The following is a 12,201-nucleotide window of genomic DNA, read 5'->3' as shown; positions in this document are numbered from 1 at the left end:
AATTCATAATATTTTTTTTTTTTTTTTTTTTTTATTACTTGTGCTTATTTATTTCAGTATGACTAACTCATTAAAAGCCCATTTTTTATATGCAGTGTAGCCTACAATTTCCAAATATGTGTAAATATGTTTACTTATTTTTTCACTGGCAGAATCATTTTACAATCGTACACACAAATCTATATTAAACAACACACGAGCAGCACAAGTAACGCTACATGCGAAAAAATATGTTGAGTGGTTGAACTTGAGACTTATCGGAATTCTCTTCAACTTGGTCTGTGACCAATCAGATTTTGTTGCTCACTGCCTTCAGCCAATCAGAGCTGCTGACGTCACGGTCCTCATCTGAACCCTTTCAGGTGAAGTATAATGTCGCAAAGTATAATTTATTTATTAAAACACTGAAAGTGCAATCCATTGCTCAATCTTGGGAATTCTGACCAGTTCAATCAAGTGACATCACAGCCTGACCTTGATGGCGACGACAACTGGCTAGGAATTTAATGGCCTATGTGATCCCGAAAGAACCGGAGAAAAGTGCTGCTATTTGGAGGTAAGTTGTAGTCTACCAGTTAACAAACTTTTTCTTTTTTTTTTTTTGATATCTCCTTTTTGAGTTTGTGTTTGGTGGTTTATGGCACATGTTTGTATGCAGCACCAAAACGCCCCATTCATATGATTGGTCGAGTCGGCCTGTATTCTGTACGATATTAAAGGGTTACTTTAATAAAAATTAAAATTCTGTCATTTATTACTTAACCTTATGTCGTTCCACACCCATAAGACCTTTGTTAATCTTCGGAAAACAAATTAAGATATTTTTTGTTGAAATCCGATGGCTCCGTGAGGCCTGCAAAGGGAGCAATGACCTTTCCTCTCTCAAGATCCATTAATGTACTAAAAACATATTTAAATCAGTTCATGTGAGTACAGCGGCTCAATATTAATATTATAAAGTGATGAGAATATTTTTGGTGCGCCAAAAAACGAAATAACGACTTATATAGTGGTGGCCGATTTCAAAACACTGCTTCAGGAAGCTTCGGAGCATTATGAAGCAGCGTGACAGTTTTTTTTTTTTTTCAACCCAAAAAAACCTTTATGTGCAGTGTAGCAAGGTCAGTAGAAAAGGGGAAAAGGAGGCGGGAACCGGCAAACATTCAATGTACAATGTACTACATATATTAAACAAACAACAAAATGAAAGTAAAAGCGTCAGCCCCTCATGGATGACTGCAGGACACATATAATCAAAACATAAAGTAAAGTCTAGACCTGGTCCCCCTGGTCCTTCACTGTCATTGTTCCTCCTTTTATTCTTCAAAGCTCCTCTGTGAGATACGAGACGGAAGGTCAGGTCGATGTGGCCGTTCTTATGGCCCTCAGCCTCGTCCTGCTTGCCACATACCCCCATCGCCCCTTGCAGGCCAGGGGGTACCCACGAGACTGCGCTCTTCTCCCTACCTCTGGGGGGACCTGTCATGACAGCCACAGCACTTGGGGGTAAGGATAGACAAGGCAAAAGAAAAGGAAAAGAAAGCATCAGGAGTGACAGAGACAAGAGAGGGGGAGGAGGAAAAAAAATGGTCCGATTCCCAAAATGCACTGCCATCCGGTCCTCCACCAGATGGGTGAACTAGTCTGCAATGCATGGCGGCGGTGCTTGATAGCCCCTCAGTAAACGGCTTGACACTCGGCTCAAACGGCTCCTTTGGGTTCGGGCAGCTGGCAGAAGTCCCCCGTTCCCTGTTCCTCCCCATCATGGTTGACGGCGGCAGGCTCCTGCCCATGGTGAATGGCGATGACTCCTCCACTCCCTCACGGACGGCAGCCGTCCCTCCACGGCGGCAAACTCTGCATAGCCATTCTCGATGGCACCGCGGATTCCCCACAGTGGCAAGGGCTCTATGACAGCGCATTCCTCCCGGTTTCGGCACCAATGTAGCGAGCTTGGTAAATCAGGGAAGAAAGAGGTGGGAACCGGCAAACTATTAACGTACTTTAATCATATAAAAAACAAACAACAAAATGAAAGTAAAAGCAGCACCCCCTCACGGATGACTGCCGCACACACATAAACAAGACATAAAAAGTCCAGGCCTGGTCCTCTCTTGTCATCGCTCCTCCTTTTATGCTTCCAAGCTCCTCTGTGAGATACAAGATCAGTGAGTCTTGCAGGTGGCACTCAATATCAATCAAGCCACCGGCCTTACGCAAATCTCGCCCCTCAGCCTTGTCCTGCTTGCCACACACCCCCATTGACCCTTGCAGGCCGGGGGGTACCCATGTGACTGCGCTCTACTCCCCCCCTTCCGGACCTGGCCAAAGCACCTGAGGGTAAGGACAAACAAGGCAAGAGAAAGAGAAAAGGAGACGGAAGCATCAGGAAAGACAGAGATGAAAGAGGGAAAAAAAATGTTCTGGTTCCCAAAACGTACTGCCATCCAGTCCTCCACCAGCTGGTTGAACTAGCCTGTGATAGCTGGATAGCCCTCGGTGGATGGCTTGAGCAAGTCAGGCAGTCGGCAGGAGTCCCCCGTTCCCTGCTCCTCCCCATCATGGTGGACAGCAGCAGGCTCTGGCCCACGGGAAACGGCAATGACTCCACCGCTCCCTCATGGATGGTAGCCGTCCCCCGGCAACTCACTCCAGCCCACTGACTCGAGAGTCCATGGCGGCAAACTCTGCACAGCCATGCTCGATGGCACCACAAGGACTCTATGACAGCGCCTTCCACCTTCCTTCCGGGTTTTGGCACCAAAGTAGCAAGGTTAGGTCAGGGAAGAAGGAGGCGGAAACCAGCAAACATTCAATGTACTTTAATCATATATTAAATTGTGGACAACTGCAGCACAGTCATAAACAAAAAACGAAAATAAAGTCCAGGCCTGGTCCTCGCTTGTCCTTCACTGTCCTCCTTTTATGCTTCCGAGCTCCAGATACGAGACCAGTTGTGGCGCACAGGTGGAGCTCATTATCAATTATGCCACCAGCCTCTTCTTGCTTGCCACATGCAGGTTTTCTTAATGCAGGGTGAAATTGCTGCTAGTCCAGATTGAATGAAGGCTACAGGTTGTCTGGTCAGAACAATGATACCTTATCTTCCAAATCATTTTCTTTAGTCTTAAAAATAGACTTATATTGCTCATCAAAATATTAAAGTTAATTATTATAATTAAACAAGGCCACTACAAAATATCCAGTCAGTGTCAGGATATACATATTGAGTTAACCCAAACAAACTTTGTCCCACAACGACTGCAGGAGCAAACAGGTGAGTACATGCAAATTAGTGCAAGATAGGAATGCTGGCATAAATATTAATCAAAGTCTCTTCTCTCTCTTACAGTTTGTGGATGGATGGAATGCCATTTGGACCGATGGAGCACAGTAGTTTGGCAAATAATAGAGCACAGGTAAGTATTGCTGGAGTGTAAAAACACACTTTGAGAAAAACGAGGGATATAACAGGTGGGTACACTGGAGATCATTCACAGGAACAAGAATTCGACTGGAGATCTTGTTAATGGGTTCTTGTTCAGACAAATGACTGAACTGAGGTGTGTGCTTTTATGTGGTGGTTGAAGAGGTGAGTTGATTGATGAAAGGTGCCAGTGATCAGAACTCTGGTTATTAGGAACATTTAGTGGTGGTGGTGGTGAGAGAGCCTGATGAATTCTTGACAGTCAGCAAGTCCTCAGGCAAATCTCTAGCAAATCATGTAGGAAGTCATTGACTTGTCACACAGCAACAAAGCAGCCTTCCCTAATACTCATGTTCAATAATGGAATAAGCTAGAAAGTTGCCAGTGTAATAGACTGGAGAGTTGAAAGTTGACTAATGCAGTAACATAGAAATATTATCAGTGTCATTATTCCACTTGTTACATGTAGTTACTGTGGTAATAACTATAAAGTATACATAATTGCATGCAACTAACCACAAACTAAACCCTCATCCCTATAGTAAGTACATGTAGTTAATTACTATTACGTGGTACTTAAATATATAATTACACTGTAACACAAACACTAAAATAAAGTGTAACCAAATGATCTAACTTAAAAATGTACTATAATATATAATTAAGGTCTATATAAATATAACTATTAAATATGAATAAATTTGCATTTTTTTTTAAACACAGGAAAAGCTAATTATTAAATTCTAAAATGTAAAATTAAAATACATAATTTCAAAAAATAAATAAAATAAAAATACAAACTTTAAAGATATTATTTATTTACCTGCATAACATGTGATCATTAATCAACATCAGAGAACATGTAAAAAAAAAAAAAAAAAATCATGCATGATGCCTGACAAAAAACTTTGGGAATCTTAGTCTTAATGCGATGACATTCATACATTTTAACCGTGGCCGTATATTTTTTGGTCCTGCCGTGTGCATGTGTATTCATGTGTGTATCCACAAACATCTATGATTAAATTCTCTATGCCACCATATTTACAGAAGTCTGAGATATGGATTGCTTAGATGAAAACATCCATAAAACTTGCTTACATATCAAATACATATATTTACATGTGTGTGTGTAGCAACAAAACAAATCCGCTATTTTTTACTTTTTTTTCTCAGAATTGTGAGATAAAAAGTCGCAATTACCTTTTTTATTTTATTTATTTATTAGTTTGTTTTTGTGGCGGAACCTAATGTGCTCAAATTATTATACAAATGATTTATAATAAGATCATGAAAAATAGTTCATATGCTTTCTGGTTGCTCTGAAACATACAGCTGTCTTATGGTCTTGCGTGTGAGCTAATGTCCCTCCTTTCATTATTTATTCAGGCTGTCATTGCTGACGAGTCCCCCACTATGCCTAGCTTTGTTAGCTTGCCATCCCCCAACATTTCTCTTTTTGTGTTCGCTGGAGATATTTCACATCTGTTCCACTGTCAGAGCAGCATATAATGACTGTTTGCCTTCAACCTTATTTCACCTGTGGCTTAGGGGAACAAAAAAACATCCTGTGGTTGATGTTGTTTTATTTAATCATCAGATTCTCATTTGCATTCTAGCTCTGTTTTCTATGCTGAGAAGGCGTCAAAAATAGATAAATATTCCTCATATGCTGGATCATTGTCATTCTTATTATCTTATAATGGCCTATTTATATTTTGTTTTACAGGGCCTTAGGGATAAACTAAGGATGAGAGAGTTGTCATGAATTTTATCTGGTTACAATGCCAAGCATTGACAGAACAACTCACATCATTCACCGCAACAGAACAAAACTTCAGTGATTTTGCAAAGATTACGGCACGTCAGCAAATAGGGAGTTCCGAACAAAGAAACTTCAACTACTCAATAATTTTGTAGCTTAAAGAAAAAACTCACATGTTCCCTTGATATGCATATGAAAGTGTGTTGTCTAACAGAGTTTTGCTGTTTTATGACAGCTCGCTGCTGCAGAGGATTATTCTGCCATGGAAACAAAGGAAACAAAGCATTTCAAAGTGGATATGACATGATGTCTGGTTTGCTCCATCATTCCATTTGGGACAACAATAGACACTATAGCTAACTTACAGTTCTGTCTGTTGGCTTAGTATCCATATTGGAGAAACTAGCTTTACCAAGTCAACCACAGTCAAGTTATTCTTTTTAAAAAGCTAACTGACACACAAAGTAGGCTACTAAATATAATTTTATTCTTGGCATCAAATTATATCTGAGAAGTTAGACTTTAAAAGGTAACGAAACACAGTGAATGATGCAAAAAAGGCCTCCCTTACAGAACCAAGCTGAGTCAGAGTATAAATTAGATGCACATTTTTAATTTGTAAGAAGAATTGGTCTAAAATATGGAAAGCCTGCTCATATATAGTAACTCCGAGGAGGCTGTATATGTGCTCATTTGGGTCCACTTAAATGTCTTTATTAAAGAAATTCAGAGCAAAACACACACTCAACAATATTTCTTCCACTTGGATCCCAAGAACGCCGTTGATTAGATCCTGAGACTCAGCAGTGCATTCTTGTGCTAATGCTTTTATTCTGCCTTTTTTTTAAACTTTGAAACAAAAGTTTGTTTAGGCATGCATTAATCAAATACAGAAGAGGTCTAAAGGACAATAGACTTACTGCACTGGCACCTAATTAACTTGTTTGATGTGTGTGTGTGTGTGTGTGTGTGTGTGTGTGTGTGTGTGTGTGTGTGTATATTATATATTATATATATATATATATATATATATATATATATATATATATATATATATATATATATATATATATATAAAACATAACCTTTATCCTGTGCTTTTGGCTACATTGTTGCCAAATCCCCGATCTATTCAACACATAATGAGGTTGGAAGACGTTTAAATAAGTAATGTGGGTGGGAATGTGCTGTGTGCTGCTTAAGGAAGTCTTCAAGTCTACTGATAATGCACTCAGCCACAGGGCAGGTATTTCTCATCCTCTGTCAGCACAGACCGCTTGACAGAGAGAGAAGGGGGTCTTGCGTGTCACCCACTGGATAATGAATTTTAAAAAGCCTACTGAAGATCAATTTAATTTGACTCGAGAATGGAAGGAAGTCCGAAGTCTGTTGAAGTGCTTCATTTTGCAGTGCATACAAAATTTGCAAAGACTGATGCATTCATGCTTAGTAGCTGGCTCGCTCAGGAAGAGAGGACGAGGTTCAGGGTGGATTCTAATGGTTTGCAGTGATGTAATTGGCGTTTGTTAACACTAAAATGTGATGTATGTGATGATATTTTTAATCAAATTTGAATGCATCAAACTAAAAGTGATTCAGATGAATAAAAGGATTCAATAGAAGCCAAGCTACTGGGATGAATCACTAGTAAATTTATCTGTTCAAGGTGGATAATAGCTCTGATCATTTGGCCTTGGAAGAGAAATGTTTGAGTTCATATTGAGACTTTTGACTGCAGATGTCACTGTTTCTACTCCTCATGAGGGACTGGAACAAACCACTATCAAATTATACCTCAAATCACGAGGTGTCCAATTATAGAAAGTGAATACTTGGACAACATTTATGATACTTTTATAGTGTTTTGTTGTCATTTTTTTGGAGCACCGCAGACTCAGTTCCCATTCACTTTCAATATGTGGAAAAGAACAGTCAGGATATTGTTTAAAAAGTCACATTTTAAACACCACAGGAAAAAGAAAAAAAAGAGAGAGAGAGAGAAAGAGAGAGAGTCATTTGGTTTTGGAATTACATGAAGGAGAGAAATGATAGCAGGAATTTCGGTAACACTTTACAATACGGTTCATTTGTTAAACATTAGTTAATGGATTAACTATCATGAACTAACAATGAGCAATACATTTGTTACTGTATTTACTAATCTTCGTTAGTGTTAGTTAATGAGAATAGTTGTTCATTCTTTGTTCATGTTAGTTCACAGTGCATTAACTAATGTTAACAAGCTTTTAATAATGTATTAGTAAATGTTGAAATTAACATTAACAAAGATTAATAAATGCTGTATAAGTGCAGTTCATTATTAGTTCATGTTAACTAATGTAGTTAACTAATGTTAACTAATGAACCGTATTGTAAAGTGTTACCGGAATTTCAAACATTTTGGCAGAAGCTTTATTTCATTGTTGTCATTTTATATTATTGTTTATATATTATTAGATATAGTTAACACAGTTACCTATTTATTCTTATTTGAGACATTTTTTCCAATTGAAGCCAATTTTAAGAAAATAAAATGTCTAAGGGTGCTTTCACATTTACCATTGCTCTCTGAAATTTTGCAGGATAAATCCAAAAATATCAATAGAATCCTCACGACTGATGAGTTTTGTATGCAAATTTCGCGTTCTAATTGCACACACAAATTAGCCTAGTTGACCAACAGAATGCTTCTTGGTTTGAAAGAGAGCTGTTCTTCAATTAGATTAATTTCTTTAACCATTGCGCTTACGTCTCATGTCTTTTGCAGCATCTCGTGCATGACTCGGCATTCTAAAATTGCGGTGCTTAAAGGTGCCCTCGAATGAAAAATTAAATTTATCTTGGCATAGTCAAATAACAAGAGTTCAGTACATGGAAATGACATACAGTGAGTCTCAAACTCCATTCCTCCTTCTTATATAAACCTCATTTGTTTAAAAGACCTCTGAAGAACAGGCAAATCTCAACATAACACCGACTGTTACATAACATTCGGGTGTACACCCCAATATTTGCATATGCCAGCTCATGTTCCCAACATTATGAAAGGCATTAGACATGGGCAGAACGTCTGGATCTGCACAGCTGAATCATCAGACTAGGTAAGCAAGCAAGAACAATAGCAAAAAATGGCAGATGGAGCAATAATAACTGACATGTTCCATGATATCATGATATTTTTAGTGATATTTGTAAATTGTCTTTCTAAATGTTTCGTTAGCATGTTGCTAATGTACTGTTAAATGTGGTTAAAGTTACCATTGTTTCTTACTGTATTCATGGAGACAAGAGCCGTCACTATTTTCATTTTTAAACACTTGCAGTCTGTATTATTCATAAACACAAAAACTTCATTCTTTATAAATCTCTCCAACAGTGTAGCATTAGCTATTAGCCACGGAGCACTATCAAACTCATTCAGAATCAAATGTAAACAATATAACAGTATACAATACTCACATAATCCAATGAATGCATGATGAACACTTTGTAAAGATCCATTTGAGGGTTATATTAGCTGTGTAAACTTTGTTTATGCACTGTTCAAGGCAAGCGCAAGCTCTGTGGGCGCAGAGCACGAGATTTAAAGGGCCAGTAGCCCTGAATCAGCTCATTTAATGATGCCCCAAAATAGGCAGTAAAAAAAATGAATAAAAAAAAAATAAAAAATCTATGGGGTAGTTTGAGCTGAAACTTCACAGACATTTAGGGGACACCTTAGACTTATATTACATCTTTAAAAAAAAAAAAAAGTTCTAGGGCACCTTTAAGTTAAAATAAATTAGTCTTAAAAAAAAAAAAAAACCTCTACTGTTTTTGTAGTGGCCTTGTTCTACTGACTTGTGTCTCACATTTTTAACAGCCAAAACATGTTCTGTGTCAACCGGCCATAAACCTAAAAACACTAAAATATTTTTTTCTTGCTAACCAAATGACTAAAAGATAAGAAGGTTTCAGTGATGTTAGCATTGCAGTGACAAGATGCCAAAAGACACCTGCAGAATCATGCATTGAAATGTGTATGTCTGCAGTATGTCTGTTTTTCAATAAATTTCAATAAAAAAAATAATGCACTGTTACTTTATTTGTTGCCAAGAAATCTATCAGATTCAAATGAAGGCACAAATATGTGTGTATTAAATATATATCGATCATCAACAGCAAACTGTTCCCGTAGCTAAAAAAAATCATTTTGATAATAGCCTACAACTCTAGAGAAAGCGCACAATACTTGGTAAAACATACAATGTTCCGCTGTATTGGAACAAAGTGATTTTGTGACATTTACTTTATCTCATATATTATTTATTTATTCATGCTGGCGATGTCACATAGGCTATTGAAACTCTCAGCTTCTGTTTACTTTAGTCACGTTGACATTTTTTTCCCCCCACATATATCAAGATATTCATTGTGAGGCATTAAAAAAAATGTGCTGGATTACAATATGTTTGTGACAACTAAGAGAAAAGAGAGGGTAGTTATTATTTCTGATGGAGCTATTCATATTGTTTTGAGAGACTCGCTGTCCTTTGACTTTGCTAGTGAGCAACCACTGAGAAAATCCTAGCAACAGCTCACATTTTGTTCAGAAAATGTAAAACTGTAATTTGTTATGTGGTCTAATTGCACAATGTTTTCATGTGATTGGCACAAGAGTTCCGGTGTTGCTATTGTACATCCAAACCACTGGCCTTTTTCTTGTATCTCCAATACACTGTATTTATCTGGTCCTCTGAGATAATCAATCTCCACAGGCTCTCAAACTCTCCCACAGACGCACTCGCACTCAGCATGATGCCAAGTGAAAAACAGATTAAAAGGCAAAAAGGCTTTTCCCAGCACCAGAAATCAACTCAACAAGCTTGGGTTTCTTTTGTGTTAGAATGAACTCAGCTTTCTTAAATTACATGATATGGACTTCATTTGGTAACACTAGAGTGGTGATAATAATCACGTCTGGCTGCAAAATGAATCAATGAAGAATGTCTGGGTCATGAATCACCCCAGAATAATAATAAAATAAAAAAAATAAGAAACTTTTGTGCATTGTCACTTGACAAATTTTCCCCATTCAAAACTATAATAATACACTACTGCTCAACAGTTTGAGGTTGGTTCGGTTAAATGTTTTTAAAAGAAGCTCACCAAGGCTGCATTTAGTTGATCGAAAATACAATAAAACAGAATTAAATCTTTAATTTTCATCTTTAGCATGCACTCAAAGCAGTGCTTGAATTTTAATGTGCACAGAAGTAAATATATGCTAATGATCAATAGCAAAGTCTAATATGGTCTTGTAAATTATACTATTGGCAATGAAATATCATTTACAAGGCACAATTGTGTTTACTTTATGAAATCCATAAAGCCTTGGTCACCTGCTAGGCAAATTGAAAAATTGTAGGCATGCCACTACAATAGTGTACAGTGCACGAGAATAAAAGCTAGAACTTTTGTCGAATTTGTCTTCGGAACTATATTTCCAACAGCTAAAAAAAAAAAAAAAACTTTTGCTGAGAAGTAAAAATTCCTGCTTGGTCAGCACTGCACATATATATGAGTACTTTCTAAATCTATGAGCAAGGGAGCAGCATAACCTCTGTAAAATAAGAACAAAGAGCTGGAAGTCTGATCTCCCCCCTGAGCTCACGCTGTTGACATCCTAACGAAAGCTCATTAGGACTCCTGTGATTCATGGTCTTGTCCTGCTGTTCGCTGAACTTTGTGTCGTGAGATAGGTGTTTAAAATTGAGCTGACATTGAATATGGATGTGGGCATGTTTCATTTTCATGGAATCATAAACACAATTTGAAATCATGAATTGGCAGCTGAAAATCCAGTTTGGAGGGTTGTGTTTCTGTAATGTCGTGTTTACAGCTGATGTCAGCATAGCAGGAAGAGCAATTACCTGCCTTGTCAGTGGCGCTTAATAAATCTGGCAAATGCTACATGCATTTCTTAAATTTAAACATTATAGTGTAGTGGTTCTCAGCTTTTTTTTTTTTGCTTCAAGTGGAGATAAGTGCTTTTTTATTTATTTATATATACTAGTTGTATTAATATTTAAATAACTTTTATTTTTATATTTTCAGTTTGAATTTTAAGTTTGAATTTTAATCTTAAAATTGTTATCTTAATTTGTGGTAAATGTATTATGTCATTTAGTCAATTTTATTTTAATTATTACTATTTAGTAGTGGTGTGACGAGATCTCGTGTCACGAGACTAATATATGACGAGATTTCTCGTCGAGGTGAAAAGTAGTCTCGTGATGCTGCCATGACAGAGTGGTTAGGATGATTAGGAAAGAATATGCCTCCGCTACGTTTACATTACGCCTCCACTGTCATTTTGCTTTGTATTGAAATAAAACACATTTAATTTAGTTGGATAACGGTTGCCGCCGCTCCATATTTACAGAGTACGCGCGATCGCGAAAGTGAAAGTAAACGCGAGCATTCAAACGCGATCTCAATACCCCGCATCTCCCTGATGAATACAGATATGTCTCAATATGAAAGCTATTTTAGGATGGGCAGTGTAGTTGTAACCATCTCTTAGCTCTGTATCAAAGAAAAAAATGGTCTTATTTGCACTTTGAATATTGAGAGAGTTTGATTATGGTTGCACTTATTGTAAAGTGTTAACATAAAAAATATATAACAGTTTCCTCTTAATCTTATTAAGCACAAACAATAAGGTTTCATTTGTTAACATTAGTTAATGCATTGTGAACTATTATGAACTAACAATGAATGAATATTTTTATTAACTAACATAAACAAAGATTAATAAATACTGTAGCAAATGTATTGCTCATTGTTGATGTTGGTTAATACATTAATGTTAATAAATGAGACCTTATTGTAAAGTGTTACCATTTTTATTCATATTGTTTTTATTTCTATGATCAGTTTGTGGAAAGGAGTTCAGTTAGGAGGTCAAAAGTTGTAGAAGCTCATAAATCATGTACAGTAAGGTCTGAAGAGACTGAAATCATACAGG

The sequence above is a fragment of the Chanodichthys erythropterus genome, chromosome 1, assembly GCF_024489055.1.
Source record: "Chanodichthys erythropterus isolate Z2021 chromosome 1, ASM2448905v1, whole genome shotgun sequence".
Lineage (NCBI taxonomy): Eukaryota > Metazoa > Chordata > Actinopteri > Cypriniformes > Xenocyprididae > Chanodichthys > Chanodichthys erythropterus.
Note: the sequence above shows the minus strand (reverse complement) of the source record.